We start from the raw sequence: 27,507 nt of genomic DNA on the forward strand, positions 1-27,507 counted from the left end.
TCGAGTCAAGATCCTGTAAGGGCCAATATATCGAGGAGCGAATTTCATGGAAGGAACTTTAAGCCGAATATTCCTAGTGCTTAACCATACTCTATCGCCTGGAACGAAAATCGGAGCCGCCCTTCTACGTTAATCGGCGTGTTTCTTAACCAGCATAGAATTGTGTAGAAGAATTTGTCGAGTCTGATCCCACAACTTCCTCAAATTGGCAACATGTACATCAACCGACGGTACACCTTGGGAAGGAGAAACCGAGGGAAGAATAGATGGATGAAAGCCATAGTTCATGAAGAAGGGGCTTGAATGAGTAGAGTCACAAACAAGATTGTTGTGCGCAAACTCCGCCCAAGGAATCAAACCGACCCAATCGTCCTGGTGTTCGGAAACAAAACAACGTAGATATTGCTCAATCTTTTGGTTAGTACGTTCAGCAGCTCCGTTAGACTGGGGATGATAGGCAGAAGAGAAATTTAATTTAATACCTAGTTGAGAACAAAAGGATCTCCAAAAACGGGAAACAAATTGGGACCCTCTGTCAGATACGATTTGGGAAGGTATCCCATGTAAGCGAAAAATCTCCCTCGCGAATATCTCTGCCAACTCTTGGGAGGATGGAAGTTTAGGCAAGGGAATGAAGTGGGCCATCTTGGTGAATCTGTCAACCACGGTGAGGATAACAGTCTGTTTTTTAGAGATAGGTAGATCGACAATAAAGTCCATGGCCAAACAAGACCATGGTTTCTCTGGTACCTCTAAGGGATGCAGGAATCCACTTGGGAGCGTATGAGGTTGTTTGGTCTTAGTACACACTTCACACGCAGCGATGAAATCTTTAGTATCTTTACGTAAAGCAGGCCACCAGAAGTCTTTAGAAATCAAAGCATACGTCTTGCGGATACCAGGATGTCCCGCCATCTTGCTGTTATGGAAACATTGCAACAGCTCCAGTTGAAGAGTAGGAGGAACGAAATGTCGACCCTCAGGAGTCTGTTTAGGTGCTAGATGTTGCAGCTTAATGATCTCGGCCAGTAACGGGGAATGAATCCTGATATTCGTATTAGCAACAATCTTGCATTTAGGAACTATAGAAGAAAGAATCGGTTCAGATACAGTGAAAGGTTCGTATTGTCGAGACAAAGCATCGGCCTTAGAGTTCTTAGAGCCAGGTCTGTAAGTAAGTACATAATTGAAATGAGTCAGGAATAAGGACCAACGAGCTTGCCTAGAGGACAAACGCTTAGCCTCCCCAATATAGGACAAGTTCTTGTGGTCCGTCAAAATAGTAACCGGATGTAGGGTGCCCTCCAATAGATGTCTCCACTCTTTCAAGGCTTTAATGACTGCTAACAATTCCCTGTCTCCGATGTCATACCTGCTCTCAGGCCCAGAAAGTTTCTTGGAAAAAAAACCACAAGGATGTAACGGTTTATCCACCCCCAACCTTTGTGAGAGAACGGCACCTACTCCTGTCTCAGAGGCATCGACCTCAAGTAGGAACGGCAAGGATGTATCAGGATGGACTAATATTGGAGCAGAAGCAAAAAGTTCTTTGAGATTTTTGAAAGCAACGAGAGCTTCAGTAGACCAAGTCTTAGTATCAGCCCCTTGTTTGGTCATATTGGTAATAGGTGCAATAATAGAAGAGTAACCCTTAATGAAGCGCCTATAATAATTGGAGAACCCAATAAACTTCTGGATAGCCTTGAGTCCCTTAGGCAATGGCCAATCTAGAATAGACTGGAGTTTGTCAGGATCCATCTTAAAGCCTTCCCCAGAAATCACGTATCCAAGAAAATCTATCTGGGTCTGGTCAAAGCTGCATTTCTCCAATTTGCAGTATAAGCCGTGTTGTAGAAGTTTGTGTAATACCTTTCTGACTTGTCTATGGTGGGTCTCAATCTCTCTAGAGTGTATGAGAATGTCATCCAGGTATACAATAACACAATCCTGTTGAAATTCCCTAAGAACTTCGTTAATTAGATCCTGGAATACTGCCGGTGCGTTACAAAGGCCAAAAGGCATGACCGTGTACTCATAATGCCCGTAGCGGGTATTAAACGCCGTCTTCCACTCGTGACCTTGTTGAATTCTCACCAAGTTATATGCCCCTCTGAGGTCCAACTTGGTGAAAATCTTAGAACCTTTTAGCCGATCAAAGAGCTCGGTAATCAAGGGGATCGGATAGGCATTCCTAATGGTTATTTTATTCAAACCTCGGTAATCAATACATGGTCTGAGTGAGCCATCCTTCTTTTTAACAAAAAAAAATCCAGCCCCGGCGGGAGAAGAGGATCTCCTAATGAATCCCTTGTCTAAATTCTCCTGAATATATTCCTCTAAAACAGAATTCTCTTTAATGGATAGAGGATATACATTACCCCTGGGGGGCATGGTGCCGGGCAAAATATTAATTTTACAATCAAAGGTCCTGTGTGGGGGTAGTGTATCAGCGTTCTTCTTATCGAACACTGCTTTCAAGTCTATGTACAGAGGAGGTATCTGTCTCCCTGTAGACTGGGTAGAACTATCTGGTGTGTTAATCATAGCCAATGGAGACACCCTGCGTAAACACCTCTCCTGACAACCCTGGCCCCATGAGATTATCTCCCCTAATTCCCAATTGATAATAGGGTTATGTCTCTTTAACCATGGGTAGCCCAGGACTATGGGAACAGAAGGAGATGAAATGAGCATAAGTGATAAGTTCTCCTCGTGTAAGATACCAATAGTTAAGTTAATGGGTATAGTCTCACGAGAGATAACAGGCTCAAGTAAAGGTCTACCATCTATGGCCTCAACGGCCAAGGGTGTATCCCTTAACTGGGATGGGATAGTGTGTTTAGTAGCAAAGACTTGGTCGATAAAATTCTCAGCAGCTCCGGAATCTATCAAGGCCATGGTCTTTAGCATTCCCTTCTCCCACGTTAAAGAAATTGGTAGCAGAAGCCTGTGATCTTTATAATTATGCGTAGAGGACAAAATAGAAACACCCAAGGCCTGTCCTCTAGAGAAACTTAGGTGCGGGCGTTTCCCGAGCGAGTAGGACAATTCAGACGCAAATGACCTCTGGCTCCACAATACATACATAAACCCTCCCTTCTCCTGTACTGCCTCTCCTCTTCAGAGAGGCGAGTATTGCCTATCTGCATAGGTTCAGGATACAGTGAGGTATTGGAATCAGGACTTTGAAATGTAGGGGCTAATTTAAAGGCAGGTCTGAAGTTCCTCTCTCTAGTATTCTGTCTCTCTCTTAAACGCTCATCAATACGAGAAATTAACGAAATTAAGTCCTCTAAATTCTCAGGAAGCTCCCTAGTAGCAACCTCATCAAGGATAATATCTGATAGCCCGTTCAAAAATACATCTATATAAGCCTGCTCATTCCACTTGACTTCTGCCGCCAGAGACCTGAACTCTAGTGCATAATCCACAAGTGTTTGGTTCTCCTGTCTCAGGCGCAACAGTAATCTGGCTGCATTAACCTTCCTACCAGGAGGGTCAAAAGTTCTTCTAAATGCAGCTACAAAGGCATTATAATTATATAACAATGGGTTATCATTCTCCCATAGTGGGTTGGCCCATCTCAGAGCTTTCTCAATGAGTAGGGTGATAATAAATCCAACTTTCGCCCTATCTGTGGGATAGGAGCGAGGTTGTAGTTCGAAGTGGATACTAATCTGGTTCAAAAAACCACGACACTTCTCCGGTGAACCACCATAACGTACAGGTGGGGTAATACGGGAAGAGGCACTTACAGTGGCTACCTCTAGACCAGAACTTACAGGAGAGATGGAAGTAGTACGGGTCTCCTCAGGTGGGTTATTGGCACGAGATAATAGCGCCTGTAGTGCTAGTGCCATCTGGTCCATTCTGTGTTCCATGGCGTCAAACCTGGAATCAGAGGGACCAACCTGACTGTTTGTACCTGCAGGATCCATTGGCCCTGTCGTAATGTCAGGATCGGGACAGGGATCCAACACGCAAAGTACAAACAGGACAGGGTACGTATACCGGACCTTAGAATGGCCGGACTAACGTACGGAGAGTAAAGAGAATGGTCAGAAACAAGCCGAGGTCGAGGGAACGAGAGGACAGGTGAGGGAGGAACAAGCCGGGTCAAGGATACCAGAGGGAAACAGAGTAAGTCAAACTAGCCGGGTCGGAACCAAAGGAATAACTGAAATCGCCAGAGCACTGTGTGACTAGACAGGCTAGAACCACGACAGGGCAATGAGTGAATGGGAGAAACAGGTTTAAATACCCTGGTTACAGTGAGTATACCCGCCTCCGACGAGTCCTGAGTGGCTTCCAGTCACTTGAGTGACAGATCGGTCCGGACTGACGCCATGACGTCGGGCAGCGTGCGTGACGTCATAAAATGAGACGGATCCCTCGCGGCCGGCGTGAGAGTGTCTAGGAGAGCCGCGAGGGATGGAGGAAGCCGACCTGCTGGAGGAGTAAACTACTAAGTCTCTACCTCTTTCGGAGGTAGAGGCTTCAGGTACCCTGACACAGGGTACCCAATTTACCGCGGAAGTCACCCAACACCTCTGGAAGTTCTGTGACCTTAAGCCTATTATCAGAGCCCCTTACCACCCCCAGACTAATGGGCTCTGCAAACGGTCCAACGGTACATTGAAACAAATGCTCCGAACCTTCGTAGAGACCCACAAGGACTGGGAGCGATTCCTGCCGCACCTCTTCTTCGCTTACCGGGAGGTGCCGCAGGAGTCCACCGAGTTTTCCCCGTTCGAATTATTTGGGAGAAGGGTAAGGGGGCCACTAGACCTGAGTAGAGAACATTGGGAGGGAAACCGGAGCACTGACGGCACTCCCATCATACCATATGTGTTGAAATTCCGAGACTGCCTAGAAGCATTGACTAGGACGGTAAAGGAAAACCTTCAGGCGGCTCAGACCCACCAGCGCACATGGTACGATCGAGGCGCCAGGGACCGTAGCTTCCAGGTCGGACGGAAAGTTTTAATTTTAAAACCTGCCGTCATGATAAGCTACAGGCCGCCTGGCAAGGCCCTTATCAAGTGGTGGAACAAAGATGTGACACCACTTATATAATCGGCTCCTGCGCTGGAACTGGAGGGCGACGCATGCTCCATGTGAACATGATGAAGCCCTACCAGGAACGCTCCGAGGAGGTGACCGCTATATGTGCACCCAACTCTGACGAGTTTGACAGCCTTCCTCTCCCAGACCTGCTGGGAGACGGTCAGTTGTCTGGGGATTTAGGCGAGGTTGCACTGGGAGACCGGCTGAGCCCCCAGGAGCGTATCGAGGTACAACAACTGTTAAGAGAGAAGCAAGACACCTTCTCTAATGTACCTGGATACACTCCTCTGGCCACTCACCGGGTAGAAACCCCAGGACAACTTCACATGTGCCAGACTCCCTACCGCATCCCTGAAGCGGTACGGGAAAATATGTGCAAGGAGATCGAGGAGATGCTCCAGCTGGGGGTGATTAAGCCCTCAGACAGTCCCTGGGCTTCTCCGGTATTTCTCATGCCAAAATGGGATGGTACGACCCGTTTTTGCGTGGACTACCGGAGGTTGAACGAGAAAACCGTGTCCGACGCTTATCCCATGCCCAGGATAGACAAACTGCTGGACAGGATGGCCAGAGGCCAATACCTCACTACCATTGAAAGGGTAAGGGGTATTGGCAGATTCCCTTGGCCCCCGGACGCCATCCCTAAGTCGGCCTTTGTCACTCCATTCGGCTTGTACCAATTTAAGGTCATGCGGTTTGGGATGAAAAACGCCCCAGCTACCTTCCAGCGGATGGTGGACCAACTCCTAGATGGGTTCCAAGACTACACCTGTGCATATCTAGATGATATTGCCATCTTCAGCAATACCTAGCAGGAGCACTTGGCCCATATAGGAGCGGTTCTAGACAGGATTAGGGAGGCCGGTTTGACGCTGAAACCGGCCAAATGTAGTATAGGGATGGCCGAGGTACAATATCTGGGCCATCGGGTGGGCTGTGGGAAACAGAAACCGGAACCAGCCAAAGTAGAGGCCGTAGCCCAATCGCCCACCCCTAGGACTAAGACTCAGGTGCTAGCATTTCTAGGGACAGCAAGGTATTATAGGAAGTACGTCCCCAACTATAGCGCCCTGGCCAAACCCCTTACCGACCTGACCCGTAAGAACCTTCCCCGCTATGTAACCTGGACCCCGGAGCGTGAGCAGGCATTCCAACACCTGAAAAATGCACTGATAAATGCCCCTGTCTTGGCAGCTCCGAATCCAACTAAACGTTTTCTTGTTCACACGGACGCTTCTATGTTTGGATTGGGAGCAGTACTGAGCCAAGTCGGGGCCGATGGCGGAGACCATCCCGTAGCTTACATCAGTTGCAAGTTACTACCCAGAGAAGTAAGCTACGCCGCCATCGAGAAGGAATGCCTGGCTGTGGTGTGGGCCCTGAAGAAATTGCAGCCGTGTTTATATGGACAGGCCTTTTCATTGCTCACGGATCACAACCCGTTAGTATGGCTGGGGACAATGCCAGGCTGCTGCGTTGGAGTTTGGCGCTGCCTTGGAGTTTGGCGCAGCCCTTTGACTTTAACATTCAGTACCACCCGGGGAAACATAATGGGAACGCTGACGGGTTGTCGAGACAAACAGACCTGGAGAAATGATCCCCAAGTCGATCCGTGTTGGATCAGACTGTGTATGCCGGCTTGTGGGCAAGGGGGAACAGTGTAGCGGATGGTACTAGGGCTGTCCTAAAAGACTGTGGTAAAACTGCAATTCGTGAGTTGTTTTCTTCCATATGGTTAAACTGTATTTAGGATTCGTATGATTGTTCGGTATTTTCAATAGACCACTCCCGAGAGAAGTGTGTACCTTATTAGACTTCACACTTCACACGTTAATTGGTACTTTGTGCATGTATCTGGGTGGCCGCAGTTCGGCATTCGAACACGTGGCGGCGGCCATCTTAAGCACGAAAATCTCAGCGGTGTTTGGTTGTCGAGTGTCTGGAACTCAAATCGGACACTCAATTACCCGAACACCGCTGAGACTTCCAGGGCTCCGTAACTCCTGAACGGGAAGGCTAATCAGCGCCCCGTTCGGTAAGTTTAAAGTACCGAACAAGGGGATTCATACGAATGTAATATTAATCGTGGATGGCAGTTTTTTATGTGTGTTTTACCTTGCGAACGGAGACTGACCGCAGGGCCAAAACACATGGAACCCTTTTCGGATACCACCTCGTGTGTGGTCGGTCAAATTACACCCTCCACCTAACTCCCGAACCCCTGGTCCGATCTGGGTGAATTTTGGATATGTGTCATGGTAATATACCCCAACACGCAAGAATAATCCAGATAGTCTAGAGACAAGAAAAGAAGATATATCTTACCGGACCTTAGAATGGCCGGATTTAGACGAGTACAAGAAAAGACAGAGTCCAGAACAAGCCGAGGTCAAGGGAACAGAGAGACAACGTAAAGTAGAACAAGCCAAGGACTGGTACACAGGAGAGCAAACCGGCGGACTAGACAAGCAAGGATAAAGAGAAAGCGGAGTCAGGAACAAAGCCAAGGTCAAGCACCAAAAAGCCAACTGAACGATACAAGCACTAAAGGGAACTAAACAGAAACCACGATAGGGCAAGGTACTAAGGGACAGGTGAGTATAAATACCCTAGAGTTCACTTTGATTGGCCCCTGTCATATCCACGCCCCCAAAACGTGAGTGTATGGGGAATGTGGCATGACAGGGGCCAATGGGAGACCGTTTCAAATTTCGGCTCCCACTGTCCCTTTAAGAGCGCGCCCGAGACACGCGGCGCGCTCTTAGAGTCAGACGGGACACGTGACCGCTTCTCGCGGTCACTGCCTGCCTTCCTGATTTCGCCGTCGGATGAGCAGCGCGGCTCGTGCAGAAGCAGGACCGCGCGCGGCGAGAACAGAGGACCCCGGCGGGGCCCCTGGAGAGGGTAAGTACCGCTACAGTACCCCCCCCTGAAGACACGCCCACCGGGCGGGGAGGACCAGGCCTGGCAGGAAAACGAGAATAGAAAGAACGCACAAGGCGAGGAGCGTGAACAGCGTCAGCGGAAATCCAACTGCGTTCCTCAGGCCCATAGCCCTTCCAGTGTACCAGATATTGGAGGCAACCCCGAAGAAAACGAGAGTCGAGTACAGCAGCCACTTCAAATTCCTCATGACCCTCCACAGAAACAGGAGCGGGAGGAGGAACATGCCGGGTATAACTGTTGCACAGGAGGGGTTTTAACAAGTAGGTGTGAAAGACGTTAGGAATATGCAGATTCCTAGGAAGATCCAAGGCATACGAAACAGGATTAACCACATGTAAGATACGAAAAGGACCAATAAAACGAGGAGCCAACTTCATAGAAGGCACACGAAGGCGAATATTGCGAGTGGAAAGCCAAACCCGATCCCCCACGGTATAGGATGGAGCCACCCTGCGATGCTTGTCTGCCTGAACTTTCTGACGAGCAGCGGAATCCACCAAAGAACGCTGAACCTGCTCCCAAGTAGTACGTAAACTAGCCAAATTTTCATCCAGAACTGGCATGCCCTGTAAGGAGAATGCAGCCGGAAGAACAATGGGATGCCGGCCATAAATAACGTAAAAAGGGCTCTTACCGGAGGATTCATGAGCAGCGTTATTACGAGCAAACTCAGCCCAAGGAAGAAGGTCAGCCCAATTGTTTTGATGGTGGGATACGAACAGGGGCGGGCTGGGCCGGGGGGCAGGGAGGCAATTGCGGCGGCGGGCCGGCCCTTTAAATGCTGCAGCCGCCGAGCGCTCTGTAAAGAGCGCTCAGACGGCTGCAGCAGCTTTTCCCTCCCTCCCCTCCCCTGTAGGTGGCCGAGCTGCACTCCATCCGCGGTCCCGGCCGGAGTGATAGGAAGGTGCACACTGAGTGTGCACTTCCTGTCAGTCCGGCCGGGTACAGGAAACAGAAACTCCTGTTCCGCGCGGAACAGGAGTTTCTGTTTCCTGTACCCGGCCGGACTGACAGGAAGGTGCACACTGAGCACCTTCCTATCACTCCGGCCGGGCACCGCGGACGGAGTGCAGCTCGGCCACCTACAGGGGAGGGGGTAAGAAGAAGGGGGGGAAGTAAGAAGAGGGAAGGGGGGGGAAGTAAGAAGAGGGGAGGGGGGGAAGTAAGAAGAGGGGAGGGGGGGAAGTAAGAAGAGGGGAGGGGGGGAAGTAAGAAGAGGGGAGGGGGGGGAGTAAGAAGAGGGGAGGGGGGGAAGTAAGAAGAGGGGAGGGGGGAAGTAAGAAGAGGGGAGGGGGGGAAGTAAGAAGAGGGGAGGGGGGGAAGTAAGAAGAGGGGAGGGGGGGAAGTAAGAAGAGGGGAGGGGGGGGAAGTAAGAAGAGGGGAGGGGGGGGAAGTAAGAAGAGGGGAGGGGGGGGAAGTAAGAAGAGGGGAGGGGGGAAGTAAGAAGAGGGGAGGGGGGAAGTAAGAAGAGGGGAGGGGGGAAGTAAGAAGAGGGGAGGGGGGGAAGTAAGAAGAGGGGAGGGGGGAAGTAAGAAGAGGGGAGGGGGGGAAGTAAGAAGAGGGGAGGGGGGGAGTAAGAAGAGGGGAGGGGGGGGAAGTAAGAAGAGGGGAGGGGGGGGAGTAAGAAGAGGGGAGGGGGGGGAAGTAAGAAGAGGGGAGGGGGGAGTAAGAAGAGGGGAGGGGGGAAGTAAGAAGAGGGGGGAAGTAAGAAGAGGGGGGGGAAGTAAGAAGAAGGGAGGGGGAGAGAAAGAAGAAGGGAGGGGGGAGAGAAAGAAGAGGGGAGGGGGGGAGAGTAAGAAGAGGGGAGGGGGGATAATAAGAGGGGGGTAAGAACAAGAGTGGGGAGTAATTAGAAGAAGGGGGTAAGAAGAAGAAGGGGGTAAGAAGAAGAAGGGGTAAGAAGAAGAGGGGGGTAAGAAGAAGAGGGGGGTAAGAAGAAGAAGGGGGGGTAAGAAGAAGAGGGGGTAGTAAGAAGAAGGGGGGGTAAGAAGAAGAAGGGGGCTAAGAAGAAGAATGGGGTAAGAAGAAGAAGGAAGGGGCAAGAAGAAGAAGGCGGGGTAAGAAGAAGAAGAGGGGGTAAGAAGAAGGAGGAGGGTTAAGAAGAAGAAGGGGGAGTAATACGAAGAAGGGGGTAAGAAGAACAAGGGGGGGAGTAAGAAGAACACAGGGAGGAGGGGGGTAAGAAGAACACAGGGGGGGTGAGAACACACAGAGGGAGGAGTGAGAAGAACAGAGAGGGTGGAGGGGGGATGAGAAGAGTACAGGGAGGGTGGGTGAGTGTGAGAAGAGACCGCTAGGGGAGGGTGGGGGAGAGGAGAGACCACTAAGGGGCAGGGGAGAGCTCTAAGGGACAGCTCTATAGGACAGGGGGCAAGACAGGGAGCTCTTTAACACTACGTGCACACACACACACACACAATGCATCCCTATACATACACAGAAACACACAATGCATCCCTATACATACACAGACACACACAATGCTTCCCTTACACACAGAGAAACACACAATGCATCCATTACACACACACACAATGCAACCCTTACACACAAAGACAATGCATCATTTGCACACATACACAGAAACATACAATGCAAACCCTTACACACACATGCAAACACACACACTGTTTTTCTCACATACACACAGAAACACAATGCATCTCTTACACTCAATGCACACACATACAGACACACACCTTGCATCCCTTATGCATACAAACACAGATTCACACAATGCATCCCTCACACATAACCAGAAACACATAATACATCCCTTATACACAAATACACACTGCTTCCACTACACACAAACACACTGCATCACCTGCACAAACTGGTATCCCTATACACTACATACCATAAGCACACATATTAGATAACACATAACACATCCCCTACACACTCCACTCCCTGTGAGCGAGCTCATGGGTGGGTGGAACATATAAGTGGACTTATGAGTGGGCCTTATGGGCATACTCACCGTCAGGCACTGGGGCCCAGACCTTGAGCTGTGTAAGAGGCCCCCCAAAAATGGAGCTGCTTCCAATTCTCCCAGAACGTTGAATTTTGTGACCACAGTTGCAAACAGCCTCCAGAGGTCCTGTTCTACACCAGACCAGTGGAGCCAAACTGCAGCCCATCATCATCCTCATCTAATTGTAAGTAGGCAATCTAGTATATTATTAGTGACACTAATCTATAATTTACCTCACATTAAAGGGACACTATAGCTTAATGAAGTGGTTCTGGTGTCTATAGCTGGTCCCTGCAGGCTTTTTAATGTAAACACACACTGTGTGCAGCACTGGCGTTAGTTCATATGGCAGATCATATGGGTGGGGCATTGTGATGTCACATGGGGGGGGGGGCGGCAAATTTATATTTTGTCTAGGGCGGCAAAAATCATTGCACCGGCTCTGATCCTGGGCAGGTGCACCAGTCTACTGGTGACCCACAGGAGGGGAGTGCACTGATTGCACTGCACTCTCCTCCTGCCCAGACCCGTCTTGACCGCAGTGCAAGTGCCCTCTGCCCCTAATTTACAGTGGCTCACACTCACAACAAGCAGTGCCTGGAGCCCTTTGCAGAGACGGAAACAAAGAGGTTCTGCGGCAGCTGGCCGTCCTGCAAGCATTACATTAAACAGCTGTTCCCCATGCAGCCACAGGTGGCGTTGTGCTGGGAGACTGTGATTACTCTTCACTTCCTCCCAGCCTACAGAGCAGCGCATGGGGGAGAGAGGAGGAGGCATGATTTAATCTTGAATAAATCCTCTAAGCAAACCTTTATAAATTTGGGGGGATCAGCTCTGTTTCCACAGTTTATTGGTGTTTACTCTCATCTCTGTATTAATATTGAGGGATGTCTAAGTAGTAACATCAGTGTGTGTCAGCAGGGCCAGCCGTTGGGGTGGGCAAGCTGTGCGGTCACGCAGGGTGCCATGACAACAGAGGCGCCCGGCGGCCAACACAGCTCACAAGTTGGGTACACCAGCATATTTAATTTAAACGATTCGCTGGTGGTCCACTGGTGCGCACCAGCAGTAGGTGCAGTCAGATCATATCCTCTCCCTCGTGGTTCCGGCGCTCAGTTAGTGAGTCAGAGCACAGGCTCAGAGATTCTGACAACATTGAAAGTCAGAGCCGTGAAGGAGCGGGTATGGCATAGAGCTACTGATTAGCATAACATCAATATCCGTTATAAAACCAGAAAAAGGTGGGCATGGATGGTGAACTGATTTGGTGGCGCAATGGGCCACTTGACTGGTTTTGCCCCCCAGGCCTAAGGCTGCCAGCCCTCCCCTGGATACGAAACAACAAAGATACTGCTCTAGTGATTGGTTGGCACGTTCAGCAGCTCCATTAGACTGGGGGTGGTAAGCGGAAGAAAACGAGAGATAAATACCCATCTCTGAACAAAAGGCTTTCCAGAATCTGGAAATAAACTGGCTACCCCTATCGGACACGATCGAAGTGGGAATACCATGCAATCGAAACACCTCCCTGGCAAAGACAGAGGCAAGTTCCTTGGATGAGGGCAACTTGACAAGGGACACAAAATGAGCCATCTTAGAAAAACGATCCACTATCATCAGGATGACAGTTTTACCATTCGAAGGGGGCAATTCAACAATAAAATCCATGGATAGATTGGACCAAGGCCTCTCGGGTATGGGCAACAGATGCAACAACCCACAAGGAACTCTGTGGGAGGACTTCATACTGGCACAAGTAGTACAAGCATGTACATAATCGGTGACGTCCTTGCGTAAGGAAGCCCACCAGAAATATCTAGAAACTGCTGATAATGTTTTAGAAATACCAGGGTGTCCAGCAGTTTTTGTGTCATGATACAATGACATAATGTCCCGTCTCTCGGGCACATCAACGAACAGTTTGTCAGCAGGCCTCTCTCCAGGTGCCATGTTTTGTTTACAAATGCAAAAAGAAAAGTCCTGCGCTCAACTCCCATCACTACTGGGCGGCTGCAATGACTACAGTACACATCAGCCCCAATTTATAGTAAAAACCAAAGAAAAACAAGTTACATGCGCTCTCTCCTTTATCCCTATGTATTTTTAAACAAATGGAGGTCTTTTAGTTACCTCCAATGGCCATGAGAGGATGAGCCCACCTGCCAACATCAAGGCAGACCCCCCTAGGTGGGTCCTAACTCTAACCATTCACCTTGCTTCCTTGAGCCTCTGGCAAAAATCTCTAATGCCTTGATGTTGGCAGGTGGGCTCATCCTCTCATGGCCATTGGAGGTAACTAAAAGATCTCCATTTGTTTAAAAATACATAGGGATAAAGGAGAGAGCGCATGTAACTTGTTTTTCTTTCATGTTTTGTTTAGCCTGTATAGCTTGTAAGAGGGAAGAAGAAATAGATAGAACAGTAGTAGCTATTATTCTGTCGGGGGTAATTACAGGGGTAACATCAATTTCTAGTTTGTCAGCAGTTTCGAATTGTCTGGACAGAGCGTCTGCTTTAGTGTTACGATCACCTGGTCTGTATGTGATTATGTAATTGAAACGGGATAAAAACAGTGACCACCTGGCCTGCCTAGAAGACAATCTTTTTGCTTCACTAAGGTAGGAAAGGTTTTTGTGATCCGTAAAAATGAGGATGGGATCCTTAGTACCTTCTAGTACAGGGGTAGGCAACCTACGGCACTAGTGCCATGCACGGCACTCGAGGTGTCTTTCCACGGCACTCAAGGCTGCTAGAGCCAAACAGGCTCTGGCCTATCAGGAGTCTCAGTGAAACTTCAGATATCTGCTAATACGAAGAGGTAGCGAAGGACAATACTCAATTTATGCATTGCAGAGCGTATGGGAAGTAGTTCCTCCAAGCACTTGTGCATGGGAATCCACACTGTAGTAGAGCAGCCTGCAGCTGCTGTTGCAACTCCTGTCCTTGACCTGTACCTGGCCAGCCTGGTCCCTACTGGAACCCAGGGAAGCCACCCACACTGCTAGATATACACAGACCTGCAGAGTAAGCCTCCCCTCATACAAATAATACGAACAGCCCACACACAAACATACACACAATCCCCACAAACGCAACACCACTAACAATCCACATACATGCACACAATCCCACATGCAGCCTCTCACATGCAATACCCCAAACAGCCCCCACACATACACACACACAACCAAACACACAATGTGACATATCCACACACAATTCCACGAGCAGCCCTCATACACAGCCCACATTCATATGTATCATACACAATACCATAAACTACTAATGAACATATACAATATAATAGCCAGTGGCGTACTAAGGGGAGGCGGAGGGGGCGGTCAGCCCCGGGTGCCACTGGGTGGGGGTGCATGACCCTGGTGTGGGGGCTGTGTGAGCAGTGGCCGCACAGTGCCCCATTGTAGTTATGGTGCCGGGCGGCCAGAACAGCTCACACACGCAAGGAGCAGCTGCGCTGGCCGCACAGAAGGAAAGTGGGGGCGGAGCTAAGCTGAATCGGGGGCGGAGTCAAATTGGCAGCGGGGCGGGGCTTAATGGGCCCTTACCCGCTGCTGTTACTGCTGCACATGGAGGTGCAGCAAGAAGGAATCCCTGCTTCTCCACCTAACAGGTTTCAGGAGAACTCCAGTGAATCCACTCCTCCTCCAGCTCCTGTCTGTAAGTAATAGTGTGTGTGTGACTGTGTCTGTAAAACTGTCTTCCTGTAACTGTGTTTGTTTGTGTGTGTGTCTGCATGCCTGTAACTGTGCTTGTGTGTGCGTGTCTGCATGCCTGTAACTGTGTTTGTGTGTGTGTGACTGCATGCCTGTAACTGTGTTTGTGTGTGTGTGTGTGTGTGTGACTGCATGCCTGTAACTGTGTGTGTTTGTCTGCCTGTAACTGTGTGTGTGTCAGTGTGTGTGTGTGACTGCATGCCTGTAACTGTGTGTGTGTGTGTGTGCCTGCATGCCTGTAACTGTGTCTGTGTGTCTGCATGCCTGTAACGGTGCATGTGCCTGTGTGTCTGCATGCCTGTAACTGTGTTTGTGTGTGTGTGTGTCTGCATGCCTGTAACTGTTTGTCTGTGTGTGTCTGCATGCCTGTAACTGTGTGTGTGTGTGTGTGTGCCTGCATGCCTGTAACTATGTTTGTGTGTGTGTGCATGCCTGTAACTGTGTATGTGTGTGTGTGTGTGTGTGCATGCCTGTAACTGTATGTGTGTGTGTGTCTGCATGCCTGTAACTGTGTATGTGTGTATGTGACTGCATGCCTGTAACTGTGTGTGTGTCTGCATGCCTGTAACTGTGTTTGTGTGGGTGTGTCTGCATGCCTGTAACTGTATTTGTGTGTATGTGTCTGCATGCCTGTAACTGTGTTTGTGTGTGACTGCATGCCTGTAACTGTGTGTGTCTGTCTGCCTGTAACTGTGTATGTGTGTGTGTGACTGCATGTCTGTAACTGTGTGTGTGACTGTCTGCCTGTAACTGTGTGTGTGTGTGTGTGTGTGTGTGTGTGTGTGTGTGTGTGTGTGTGTGTGTGTGACTGCATGCCTGTAACTGTGTGTGTGTGACTGCATGCCTGTAACTGTGTGTGTGTGACTGCATGCCTGTAACTGTGTGTGTGTCTGTCTGCCTGTAACTGTGTGTGTGTGTCTGTGTTTGTGACTGCATGCCTGTAACTGTGTGTGTGACTGCATGCCTATAACTGTGTATGTGTGTGTGTGACTGCACGCCTGTAACTGTGTGTGTGTGTGACTGCACGCCTGTAACTGTGTGTGTGTGACTGTCTGCCTGTAACTGTGTGTGTGTGTGTGACTGCATGCCTGTAAGTGTGTGTGTGTGTGTCTGTCTGCCTGTAACGGTGTGTGTGTGTGTCTGCCTGTGACTGTGTGATGTTGCCTGTAACTGTGTGTGTGACTGTAACTGTGTATGTGTGTGTGACTCTCTGCCTGTGACTGTGTGTGTGTGTGCCAAGCCCAGGATCCTTCCCGGGTGCCAAATACTCTAGGTACACCCCTGATAATAGCTCATATACGCACAAATTCAACGATTCAAAGCAATTACAGTATAAATAACACAAGCAGAATACGGCAGAATACACACCTCAATTAAAAAAAATAGGATCGGCATGCTACAGGACATCACAATCCTATATCGGCACAGTACTACTAAAAGGTTGCCTACCCCTGTTCTAGTAGATGTCTCCATTCCTTGAGTGCTAAAATGATAGCAAGGAGTTCGCGATTGCCTACATCATAATTCTTTTCTGCTTTGGACATCTGTCTGGAAAAGAAGCCACAAGGATGCAATGGCTTTTCAGGTGAATCTCTTTGAGACAAGACAGCACCTACCCCTATATCAGAAGCATCAACTTCAAGAATAAAGGGTAAAGAAGGGACAGGATGCTGTAAAATAGGGGCAGAAGCGAATTAACCTTTCAGGAATTCAAAGGCCTCAAGCGCTTCCAGTTTCCAGACATGAGTATTACCATCCTTTTTGGTCATTTTGGTTATAGGTGCTACAATGGCAGAAAACCCTTTAACCCCTTCCCGACTGCGGACGTATCAGGTACGTCTGGCAGAAAACAGTCCATAATGACCTTGAACGTACCTGGTACGTCTGCACCTATTTTGAGCTCTGGAAGCTCTGATAGTATAGCAGTGATGTACTGCATGTGATGAGTGCCTTGAGGGATCCTGGCACTCCGTGCATATAAAATAATATATATAAAAAAATAAATATAAAATAAATAAAATGATCAATATTAACTCCCCCCCCCCCTTTTTTTCTAAAGGCAGTGAATCATGGGGCTTCTGGGGGCGTCCCTAGCATGCCGCATCATAAGGGGCAGGCTGGAGTCATCCAATCACAGCTTGCCCCATTAGCAATTTCATCCCAAGTGTGTTCCCCATTTCTCTGATTAGTGTGGATCTGCCTCCCTCTCTTCACTTGTGTTTTAGTGAGAGAGAGAGAGATCTGTGGTTTAGCTAGAGAGATTTAGGTATTTATAGGTAGGGATTTGTAAAATCTTGAGACCCAAAGGCTCTTTTCAGAGCCATTAACCCCTGTCTTGCCAGTGATCACTATAATCACTGGCTCTTGCACAGCAGATCTTTTCTGCTGTTTGTGCCTTTTTTTTTTTTTTAGGGGTTCATTTTTTGTGATCTTTTTTGAGACCCAAAAGCTCTTTTCAGAACGATTAACCCCTGTCCTGCCAGTGATCACTATACAGATCACAGGCTCTTGCACAGCATCACTTATTTTGCTGTCTGTTCATTTTTTCAGGGGTTATTTTTTTTTTTTTTGTGACAGGTCACTAAGTAAAGCAATTGTGATCATGGCACACGGGTCACGGAAGACAACCTGCGCTGAGCAGTCATATGCCACCCTTGCGCTAGAGTCTGACGCGTCTATGTCAGACTCTGACCCTGATTTTGACCCTGCCAGGTGCTCAGATACATCATCACTCGATACAGTGTCTACTGCTAGTGATGTATCTGATGTTGTACTGTGCCTGCTAGTCCCCCTGCCAGAAGGAGACGTGCTGCTCCAGCTGGCAGAACTGCTGAGGAGTGGGTAGTGCCTCATCGCCAGAGGCCAGACATCCCATCCTTTACTGCAAATCCTGGCATTAATTTGGATGTCACAGGATTTAGCCCTCAGCAGTTTATGGAGGTGTTTCTGGGCGATGATGTATTGGGGAACATTGTCGCCCAAACTAATTTATATGCCCATCAATTCCGAGCTACAAAACCGGACTCTTTTTTGGCAAAGCAGCAATGGGCCCCCATCGATGTGCCAGAATTTAAAAGATTCTGGGCATTGACTATGCTGATGGGCATCATAAAGAAGCCCTCCATCCGCTCCTACTGGAGCAGTAGCCCCATCTGCTCTACCCCCATTTACTCCCAATGTATGTCGAGGAAGAGGTATGAAATGATTCTGCATTTCATGCACTTCAGCGACAACAGCCTGTGTCCTCCTAGGGAGCATCCCCAGTTTGACAGGCTGTATAAAATCCGCCCCCTGATTACCCACTTTGCTGCCAGGTTTGCAGAGGCTTATACACCTGGAAGGAATATATGCGTGGATGAATCCCTGATGAAGTATAAGGGAAGGCTGGGATTCAAGCAGTATGTTCCTTCCAAGCACTCTAGGTATGGTGTAAAGATGTATAAGCTCTGTGATAGCGAGACTGGGTATACTCAGGCCTTCCGGGTGTACGAAGGAAAGGATAGCCACCTTGACCCTCCAGGTTGCACAGAACATATGGGAACCAGTGGCAAGATTGTCTGGGACCTGATATTCCCCCTGCTGAACAAAGGGTACCACTTGTATACTGACAATTTTTATTCAAGTGTCCCTTTGTTCAAGCTACTGTACTGTTTTGATACAGTAGCTTGCGGCACAATTAAAAAGAACAGCACAAGTTTCCCAGGACAACTTGCACGCACCCGGCTACGGAGGGGGGAGACCTCAGCTCTGCGCCAAGAGGAGCTGTTGGCAGTTAAGTATAGAGACAAGAAGGATGTGTACCTTTTTACCACCATCCACACTGAGGGGACTGTGGAGGTCCCTGTACGTGGCAGAGCTGAGAGAACGAGGAAGCCAGTGTGCATCAAGGCCTATAACCGTCATATGGGTGGGGTTGATCTGGCAGATCAGCTGCTGCAGCCCTACCTAGTTATACGAAAGACAAGGGCCTGGTACAAAAAGGTTGCAATCTACCTAATGCAGATTGCAACCCACAACGCTTTTTTGTTGTTCAAAAAAGCAAACCCCGGGACGCAACTGAGATTTTTACAGTTTCAGCTCCAGATCATTTCGGGGATTTTGTACCGTGATGCACCTGCTCCCCGGGCGGTGATGGGAGAGAGCAGAGTTGGGGCTACACATTTTATTTTTAAAATTCCCCCTACTGCGGCAAAACAGAATCCCCAAAAAAGATGCAGGGTCTGTTCTAAGAGGGGGCAGAGAAAAGACAGTGTATATTACTGTCCTGATTGCCCTGGGCAGCCTGGACTCTGCATTGGAGACTGTTTCAAACGATACCACACGCTGGCCCATTTTTTTTTTTTTTTTTTACATTTGCCATTCAGTTTTTTTTTTGGTGTTGTTACATTTACCCCATGCATGGGGGGCATGGGTGTCCTTAGGAGGCCTCGCAGAAAACAACCCGAGGTGTGTTCCACAGTCAAAAAGCGGAGTGCGTGTCTACGTTTCAAGTATGTACCCTTTTGTGGCGATATATAAAACTGGGGTATGTGATAAGCCCCAAGCTAAAGATAGGCCTATCAGAAGACATACTCTCAATTTCAACTCAAATGGCAAGTCATACAATTGTAACCGTACCTTCCCAAAATCCTGGCAGACCTATGCATGGGGGGGCATGGGTGTCCTTAGGAGGCCTCGCAGAAAACAACCCGGGGTGTGTTCTTGCAATAACCAACAGCGGGCTCTCCTAAATCACAGTCAAAAAGCGGTGTGCGTGTGTAAAATTGAGGATTGAACAGTTACCTCCACACACGTTCTTCAACTTGTTTTATCTTTTGTCTGGCTAAAAAAAAGTTGCATCAAAGCACTCCACATACATGCAATACCTCGGGGTGTCTACGTTTCAAGTATGTACCCTTTTGTGGCGATATATAAAACTGGGGTATGTGACAAGCCCCAAGCTAAAGATAGGCCTATCAGAAGACATACTCTCAATTTCAACTCAAATGGCAAGTCATACAATTGTAACCGTACCTTCCCAAAATCCTGGCAGACCTATGCATGGGGGGGCATGGGTGTCCTTAGGAGGCCTCGCAGAAAACAACCCGGGGTGTGTTCTTGCAATAACCAACAGTGGGCTCTCCTAAATCACAGTCAAAAAGCGGTGTGCGTGTGTAAAATTGAGGATTGAACTGTTACCTCCACACACGTTCTTCAACTACTGTGGGGTGTAAACTTTTCAAATATATGCACGCTCATGGCAAGAAAATACATTGGGATATCTGATAAGGCCCTCAAAAGCAAGATGGGCAAACGAGATATATAAAATTTGAAAAACGCATATCAGACATTTCGCTTTGCACCCCCCCAGTGTTATCGCTGTACTCGGGAGATGATGCCAAGTACATATCGGGGTGTCCTTTGGCAGTAACACCTAACAGGAGCTTAGAATCTATGCACAAAGTAGAATGTGTGAGTGAAAAATAACACCACAAAAACGTTTGACAGAGACTGGTGGTAGAATTAGTGAATGTAAAGTGTTGAAATGCCATGTGAAATGCCCTAGGGTGTGTACTTTTCAAAAACATACAGTTTGACGCAGGTGAATTACATTGGTCGGCTTCAGACATGTTCCAACTGGGACATGGGTGCATGTTGGCCAGCTGTGTTTTTTTTTTTTGTTTGTTTGTTTTTTTATCATATTTTACTTTGTTTATTCTAGTAAATTATATGATATGATGAAAATAATGGTATCTTTAGAATGAACATTTAATAGCGAGAAAAATGGTATATAATATGTATGGGTACAGTAAATGTGTAAGAGGCAAATTACATCTAAACACAACCACTGCAGAAATGTAAAAAGAGCCCTGGTCCTTAACGGTAATACAATTGAAAAATGGCCTGGTCACTAAGGGGTTAATAAAGCGCCTATAATAATTAGAAAAACCCAGAAAACGCTGAATGGCTTTCAAACCCTGAGGTAGAGGCCATTCCATGATAGCAGAAAGTTTCTTGGGATCCATACGAAAACCCTTAGCAGAGATTATATAACCCAAGAATTGGACTTCTGATTGATCAAATGAACATTTTTCGAGTTTACAATATAGACCGTTAACAAGAAGAGTCCTCAAAACTAATTTAACATGCATGTGATGAGTATGTAAATCAGGTGAATATATTAATATGTCGTCCAAGTACACTATTACGAATGTGTGTATGTACTCACTTAGGACATCATTCATAAATTCTTGAAAAACTGCTGGAGCGTTACAAAGACCAAAGGGCATCACAGTATATTCGTAATGGCCACTCCTGGTATTGAATGCGGTCTTCCATTCATGATCCTTTTTGATACGTATGAGATTGTAAGCACCCCAAGGTCCAATTTAGTAAACACCGTGGCATGTTTAAGCCTATCAAATAGTTCCGTGATCAAAGGTATGGGGTACGCATTTTTGACGGTGATTTTATTAAGGCCCCTATAGTCGATACAAGGTCTTAAATCGCCATCTTTCTTGGATACAAAGAAGAAACCAGCCCCTGCCGGGGAAGAGGATCTTCTTATAAATCCCTTTTGTAATGATTCTTTAATATATTCCTCCATAACAAGATTCACAAAGGATACACTCTCCCTTTGGAAGGTATAGCACCAGGTAGTAGATTAATAGCACAGTCGTAAGGTCTGTGAGGTGGCAACTTTTCAGCCTCCCTTTTTTATCAAAAACAGATTTAAGAGACAAGTGCTGAGGGGGTATAACAGTAGACACAGGAGGAATATTAGTAGAAGGGGTGATTTTAACAATACAAGACTCTTGGCAAGCATCACTTCAAGATACTATTTGTCCTGACTCCCAGTCAATAGGGGGATTATGTGTACGCAACCAAGGATACCCTAATACGAGGTGAGAGGAAGGGGAAATAATGATCTGAAATCGAATGGTTTCAGAGTGTAACACCCCTGTAGACATATGCAATGGTACAGTTTCATGTGTGATAACTGGAGAGCATAATGGTCTACCATCTATGGCCTCAACGGCCAAGGGTGTCTTCTTCTCTCTAGTGGGTATGTTATTTTCCTTAGCAAAACCGGAATCTATAAAGTTTTCGGCCGCACCGGAATCAACCGGGGCTAGTATATTCCCTGCTATGCAGTTTCTTCCAAGGTGCAGGGAAACAGGGAGAAGCAATTTATTAAGAGGCAAATGTGAGGACTCTGATGTCACACCCAAGGCCTGTCCCCTATACGGTCTTAGGTGCAATAGTTTTCCGGATGCACTGGACATTCTTGTCTCATATGGCCCCTCCTACCACAATAAAGGCAAAGTCCCTCTTTTCTCCTATAAAGTTTTTCGGCATCAGTAAGTTTAGCAACCCCTAACTGCATGGGTTCCTCCTCTGACCCTTTAGATTCCTCTGGAGTTTCAGCTCTAGGTGAAAACAAAGCATCTATTTCTAGACATGGTATATAGCCTGTCACGAATCCTGTTATCTATATCGATGAGATAGTCGATAAGGTCCTCTAAGGGTACAGGAAGATCCTTAGCTGCTACCTCATCCAACATAGTTTCAGATAGGCCTTCCATGAACGCAGTAGTAAGCCCATTGTTAGTCCAATCTACCTGTGAAGCAAGGGTACGGAACTGAATAGCATAATGGGCTACAGACTTAGATCCTTTCTTAATTCTCATTAACGCCCTGGCGGCATTCTTTGACCTTTTAGTCGTGTCAAATGTTCTACGAAAAGCCGTGAGGAAGTGTCAGGGTACCTGCTGTCTCTACCTCTGTGGAGGTGAGACACTTGGACGTTCTTCCTCGCAAAAGGGTTGAATCACTCGTTCCTCGCGGTTCCCGTTTACACGCCGGCCGCGAGGGATCCACTTCCTTTTATGACGCGGCGTTCAGTAGCCGACGTCATGACGACAACCTAACCCGATCTGTCAATCAAGCCCCAAGCACGAATGAGGATTAGTCGGGGGCGTGATTACCTGTTTAGAATCAGGGTATTAAAGAGGGCTTTCTACGTTTGTTCATTGCCCTGTCGTGGTTCTAGCTTCTCTAGTCACTCAGTGCTCTTGTATTCTGTTAGTTTCTTTGGTTTTGACCCGGCTTGTCTGTTCTACCTCGTTTACCTCTATTACCCTTTGACTCGGCTTGTCTCTCGTTTGTATGGGTACAGTAAATGTGTAAGAGGCAAATTACATCTAAACACAACCACTGCAGAAATGTAAAAAGAGCCCTGGTCCTTAACGGTAATACAATTGAAAAATGGCCTGGTCACTAAGGGGTTAATAAAGCGCCTATAATAATTAGAAAAACCCAGAAAACGCTGAATGGCTTTCAAACCCTGAGGTAGAGGCCATTCCATGATAGCAGAAAGTTTCTTGGGATCCATACGAAAACCCTTAGCAGAGATTATATAACCCAAGAATTGGACTTCTGATTGATCAAATGAACATTTTTCGAGTTTACAATATAGACCGTTAACAAGAAGAGTCCTCAAAACTAATTTAACATGCATGTGATGAGTATGTAAATCAGGTGAATATATTAATATGTCGTCCAAGTACACTATTACGAATGTGTGTATGTACTCACTTAGGACATCATTCATAAATTCTTGAAAAACTGCTGGAGCGTTACAAAGACCAAAGGGCATCACAGTATATTCGTAATGGCCACTCCTGGTATTGAATGCGGTCTTCCATTCATGATCCTTTTTGATACGTATGAGATTGTAAGCACCCCAAGGTCCAATTTAGTAAACACCGTGGCATGTTTAAGCCTATCAAATAGTTCCGTGATCAAAGGTATGGGGTACGCATTTTTGACGGTGATTTTATTAAGGCCCCTATAGTCGATACAAGGTCTTAAATCGCCATCTTTCTTGGATACAAAGAAGAAACCAGCCCCTGCCGGGGAAGAGGATCTTCTTATAAATCCCTTTTGTAATGATTCTTTAATATATTCCTCCATAACAAGATTCACAAAGGATACACTCTCCCTTTGGAAGGTATAGCACCAGGTAGTAGATTAATAGCACAGTCGTAAGGTCTGTGAGGTGGCAACTTTTCAGCCTCCCTTTTTTATCAAAAACAGATTTAAGAGACAAGTGCTGAGGGGGTATAACAGTAGACACAGGAGGAATATTAGTAGAAGGGGTGATTTTAACAATACAAGACTCTTGGCAAGCATCACTTCAAGATACTATTTGTCCTGACTCCCAGTCAATAGGGGGATTATGTGTACGCAACCAAGGATACCCTAATACGAGGTGAGAGGAAGGGGAAATAATGATCTGAAATCGAATGGTTTCAGAGTGTAACACCCCTGTAGACATATGCAATGGTACAGTTTCATGTGTGATAACTGGAGAGCATAATGGTCTACCATCTATGGCCTCAACGGCCAAGGGTGTCTTCTTCTCTCTAGTGGGTATGTTATTTTCCTTAGCAAAACCGGAATCTATAAAGTTTTCGGCCGCACCGGAATCAACCGGGGCTAGTATATTCCCTGCTATGCAGTTTCTTCCAAGGTGCAGGGAAACAGGGAGAAGCAATTTATTAAGAGGCAAATGTGAGGACTCTGATGTCACACCCAAGGCCTGTCCCCTATACGGTCTTAGGTGCAATAGTTTTCCGGATGCACTGGACATTCTTGTCTCATATGGCCCCTCCTACCACAATAAAGGCAAAGTCCCTCTTTTCTCCTATAAAGTTTTTCGGCATCAGTAAGTTTAGCAACCCCTAACTGCATGGGTTCCTCCTCTGACCCTTTAGATTCCTCTGGAGTTTCAGCTCTAGGTGAAAACAAAGCATCTATTTCTAGACATGGTATATAGCCTGTCACGAATCCTGTTATCTATATCGATGAGATAGTCGATAAGGTCCTCTAAGGGTACAGGAAGATCCTTAGCTGCTACCTCATCCAACATAGTTTCAGATAGGCCTTCCATGAACGCAGTAGTAAGCCCATTGTTAGTCCAATCTACCTGTGAAGCAAGGGTACGGAACTGAATAGCATAATCGGCTACAGACTTAGATCCTTGCTTAATTCTCATTAACGCCCTGGCGGCATTCTTTGACCTTTTAGTCGTGTCAAATGTTCTACGAAAAGCCGTGAGGAAGTGTCAGGGTACCTGCTGTCTCTACCTCTGTGGAAGTGAGACACTTGGACGTTCTTCCTCGCAAAAGGGTTGAATCACTCGTTCCTCGCGGTTCCCGTTTACACGCCGGCCGCGAGGGATCCACTTCCTTTTATGACGCGGCGTTCAGTAGCCGACGTCATGACGACAACCTAACCCGATCTGTCAATCAAGCCCCAAGCACGAATGAGGATTAGTCGGGGGCGTGATTACCTGTTTAGAATCAGGGTATAAAAGAGGGCTTTCTACGTTTGTTCATTGCCCTGTCGTGGTTCTAGCTTGTCTAGTCACTCAGTGCTCTTGTGTTCTGTTAGTTTCTTTGGTTTTGACCCGGCTTGTCTGTTCTACCTCGTTTACCTCTATTACCCTTTGACTCGGCTTGTCTCTCGTTTTCCTGCTCTCTCGTTCCCTCGACCTCGGCTTGTCTCTAGACCATTCTTTACTACTACTTACGTTAGCCCGGCCATTCTAAGGTCCGGTATACGTACCCTGTACCTGTTTGTACTCTGCGTGTTGGATCCCTGTCCCGATCCTGACAGGAAGCTACCATAGGTCCATTAGCCTCCTAAATAGGATTTGCCCACTCAAGTGCTTTATCAGTAAGCTAAGAAAACCCACCTTAGATCTATCAGTGGGAAATGAACGTGGATACATTTCAAAGTGGAATTCCACTTGATTAAGGAATCCCCTGCATGTCTTAGCATCCCCTCCATACCTAGGTGGAGGGGTTAGATGTGCTGAAGCATTAGGCATATTAGCTGTGTCTGGTACAGGGGTTACAGGAGGCGCTGGTACAGGTACCGGAGCTGTTCTGGATAAAGGTGTCTGGATGGCTTGAGCCATCTGATCCATACGGTGATCCTGTTCTGCAAATCTAGCCTCATGAGTGGCCATCTGTTGTCCTAAACCTGCGGGGTCCATGGCCCTATCGTAATGTCACGGTAATATACCCCCAACACGCAAGAATAGTCCAGATAGTCTAGAGGCAAGAAATCAAGATACGTCTTACCGGACCTTAGAATGGCCGGATTTAGACGAGTACAAGAAAAGACAGAGTCCAGAACAAGCCGAGGTCAAGCGAACAGAGAGACAGCGTAAAGTAGAACAAGCCAAGGACTGGTACACAGGAGAGCAAACCGGCAGACTAGACAAGCTAGGATAAAGAGAAAGCGGAGTCAGGAACAAAGCCAAGGTCAAGCACCAAAAAGCCAACTGAACGATACAAGCACTAAAGGGAACTAAACAGAAACCACGATAGGGCAAGGTACTAAGGGACAGGTGAGTATAAATACCCTAGAGTTCACTTTGATTGGCCCCTGTCATATCCACGCCCCCAAAACGTGAGTGTATGGGGAATGTGGCATGACAGGGGCCAATGGGAGACCGTTTCAAATTTCGGCTCCCACTGTCCCTTTAAGAGCGCGCCCGAGACACGCGGCGCGCTCTTAGAGTCAGGCGGGACACGTGAACGCTTCTCACGGTCACTACCCGCCTTCCTGATTTCGCCGTCGGATGAGCCGCGCGCGGTTCGTGCATAAGCAGGACCGCGCGCGGCGAGAACAGAGGACCCCGGCTGGCCCCTGGAGAGGGTAAGTACCGCTACAATATGTTAGTCACCCAGATCAGGGCTACCAGGGGATACCCAAAGTATTTTTATCACTGCTTGTTTTAGGGTACATCCAGAACTCGGGGGAAACTACAGTATGTGTAATGGGATTAAGTGTCACACTGAGGGGAGGAGATGTGTGGGAGGTAACACTATTGGATACTGTCAGGGGTCAAGTCCTGGGGAAAAAAGTGTGGGAACTCCCCCCCCCCCCCCACCACCCAAAAAAAAACAAAAAAACACTCGTATGCATATATAAACGCGTGCACACACATACTCAGACACTCACACAGTGGTGTATTTTAATTTTGTGCTGCCCTAGGCATTACTATACCTGAGCATCCTAACCTAAATTTACCACCCCTTCCTGTCAAGGGCGCACCGCTTCCTGATTAAGAACCCACCCCTTCCTCTTTAGACTCCACCTTTTCCTGCTCCTTTTAAAGAAATACTATAGTGCCAGGAAAACAAAGCTGTTTTCCTGGCACTATAATTCCCTATAGTGCCCCTCTCCCCCACTCAACACTGAAGGGGTTAAAATCCTATGGGTAATTAGCAGATGCTGGATGTCCTCATGCACAGGGTGGGGACGTCCAGCATCAGTTAGGCGACTTTTGGTCACCTAACCACCCGAAAGTCCCTCTAGTGGCTGTCTGGTAGACAGCCAGTAGAGGTGGAGTTACCCCTCAAGGTAATTATTGCAGTTTCTGAGAAACCGCATTAATTACACTTGCAGGTTTAAGGGGACTGGGACACTGCACCCAGACCACTTCAATGAGCAGAAGTTGTCTGGGTGCCTATAGTGTCCCTTTAAGCACACTCTCTGACAGACACCCACACTGGCAGATACACACTGACAGTAACACACACACTCAATGACAAACACACAGACGTTACTGATTTGACACGCACACATTCACTGACACACACTCATTCATTGACAGAGAGACACACACAAACACACTGACAGACACACACTAATAGTCACACACACACTAAATGACAGACTCTCATTGATTTGACAGACACTTACAAACATACACTAACAGAAGCA

This window comes from Pelobates fuscus, chromosome 6 (genome assembly GCF_036172605.1).
Source record: "Pelobates fuscus isolate aPelFus1 chromosome 6, aPelFus1.pri, whole genome shotgun sequence".
In the NCBI taxonomy this organism is placed as follows: Eukaryota; Metazoa; Chordata; class Amphibia; order Anura; family Pelobatidae; genus Pelobates; species Pelobates fuscus.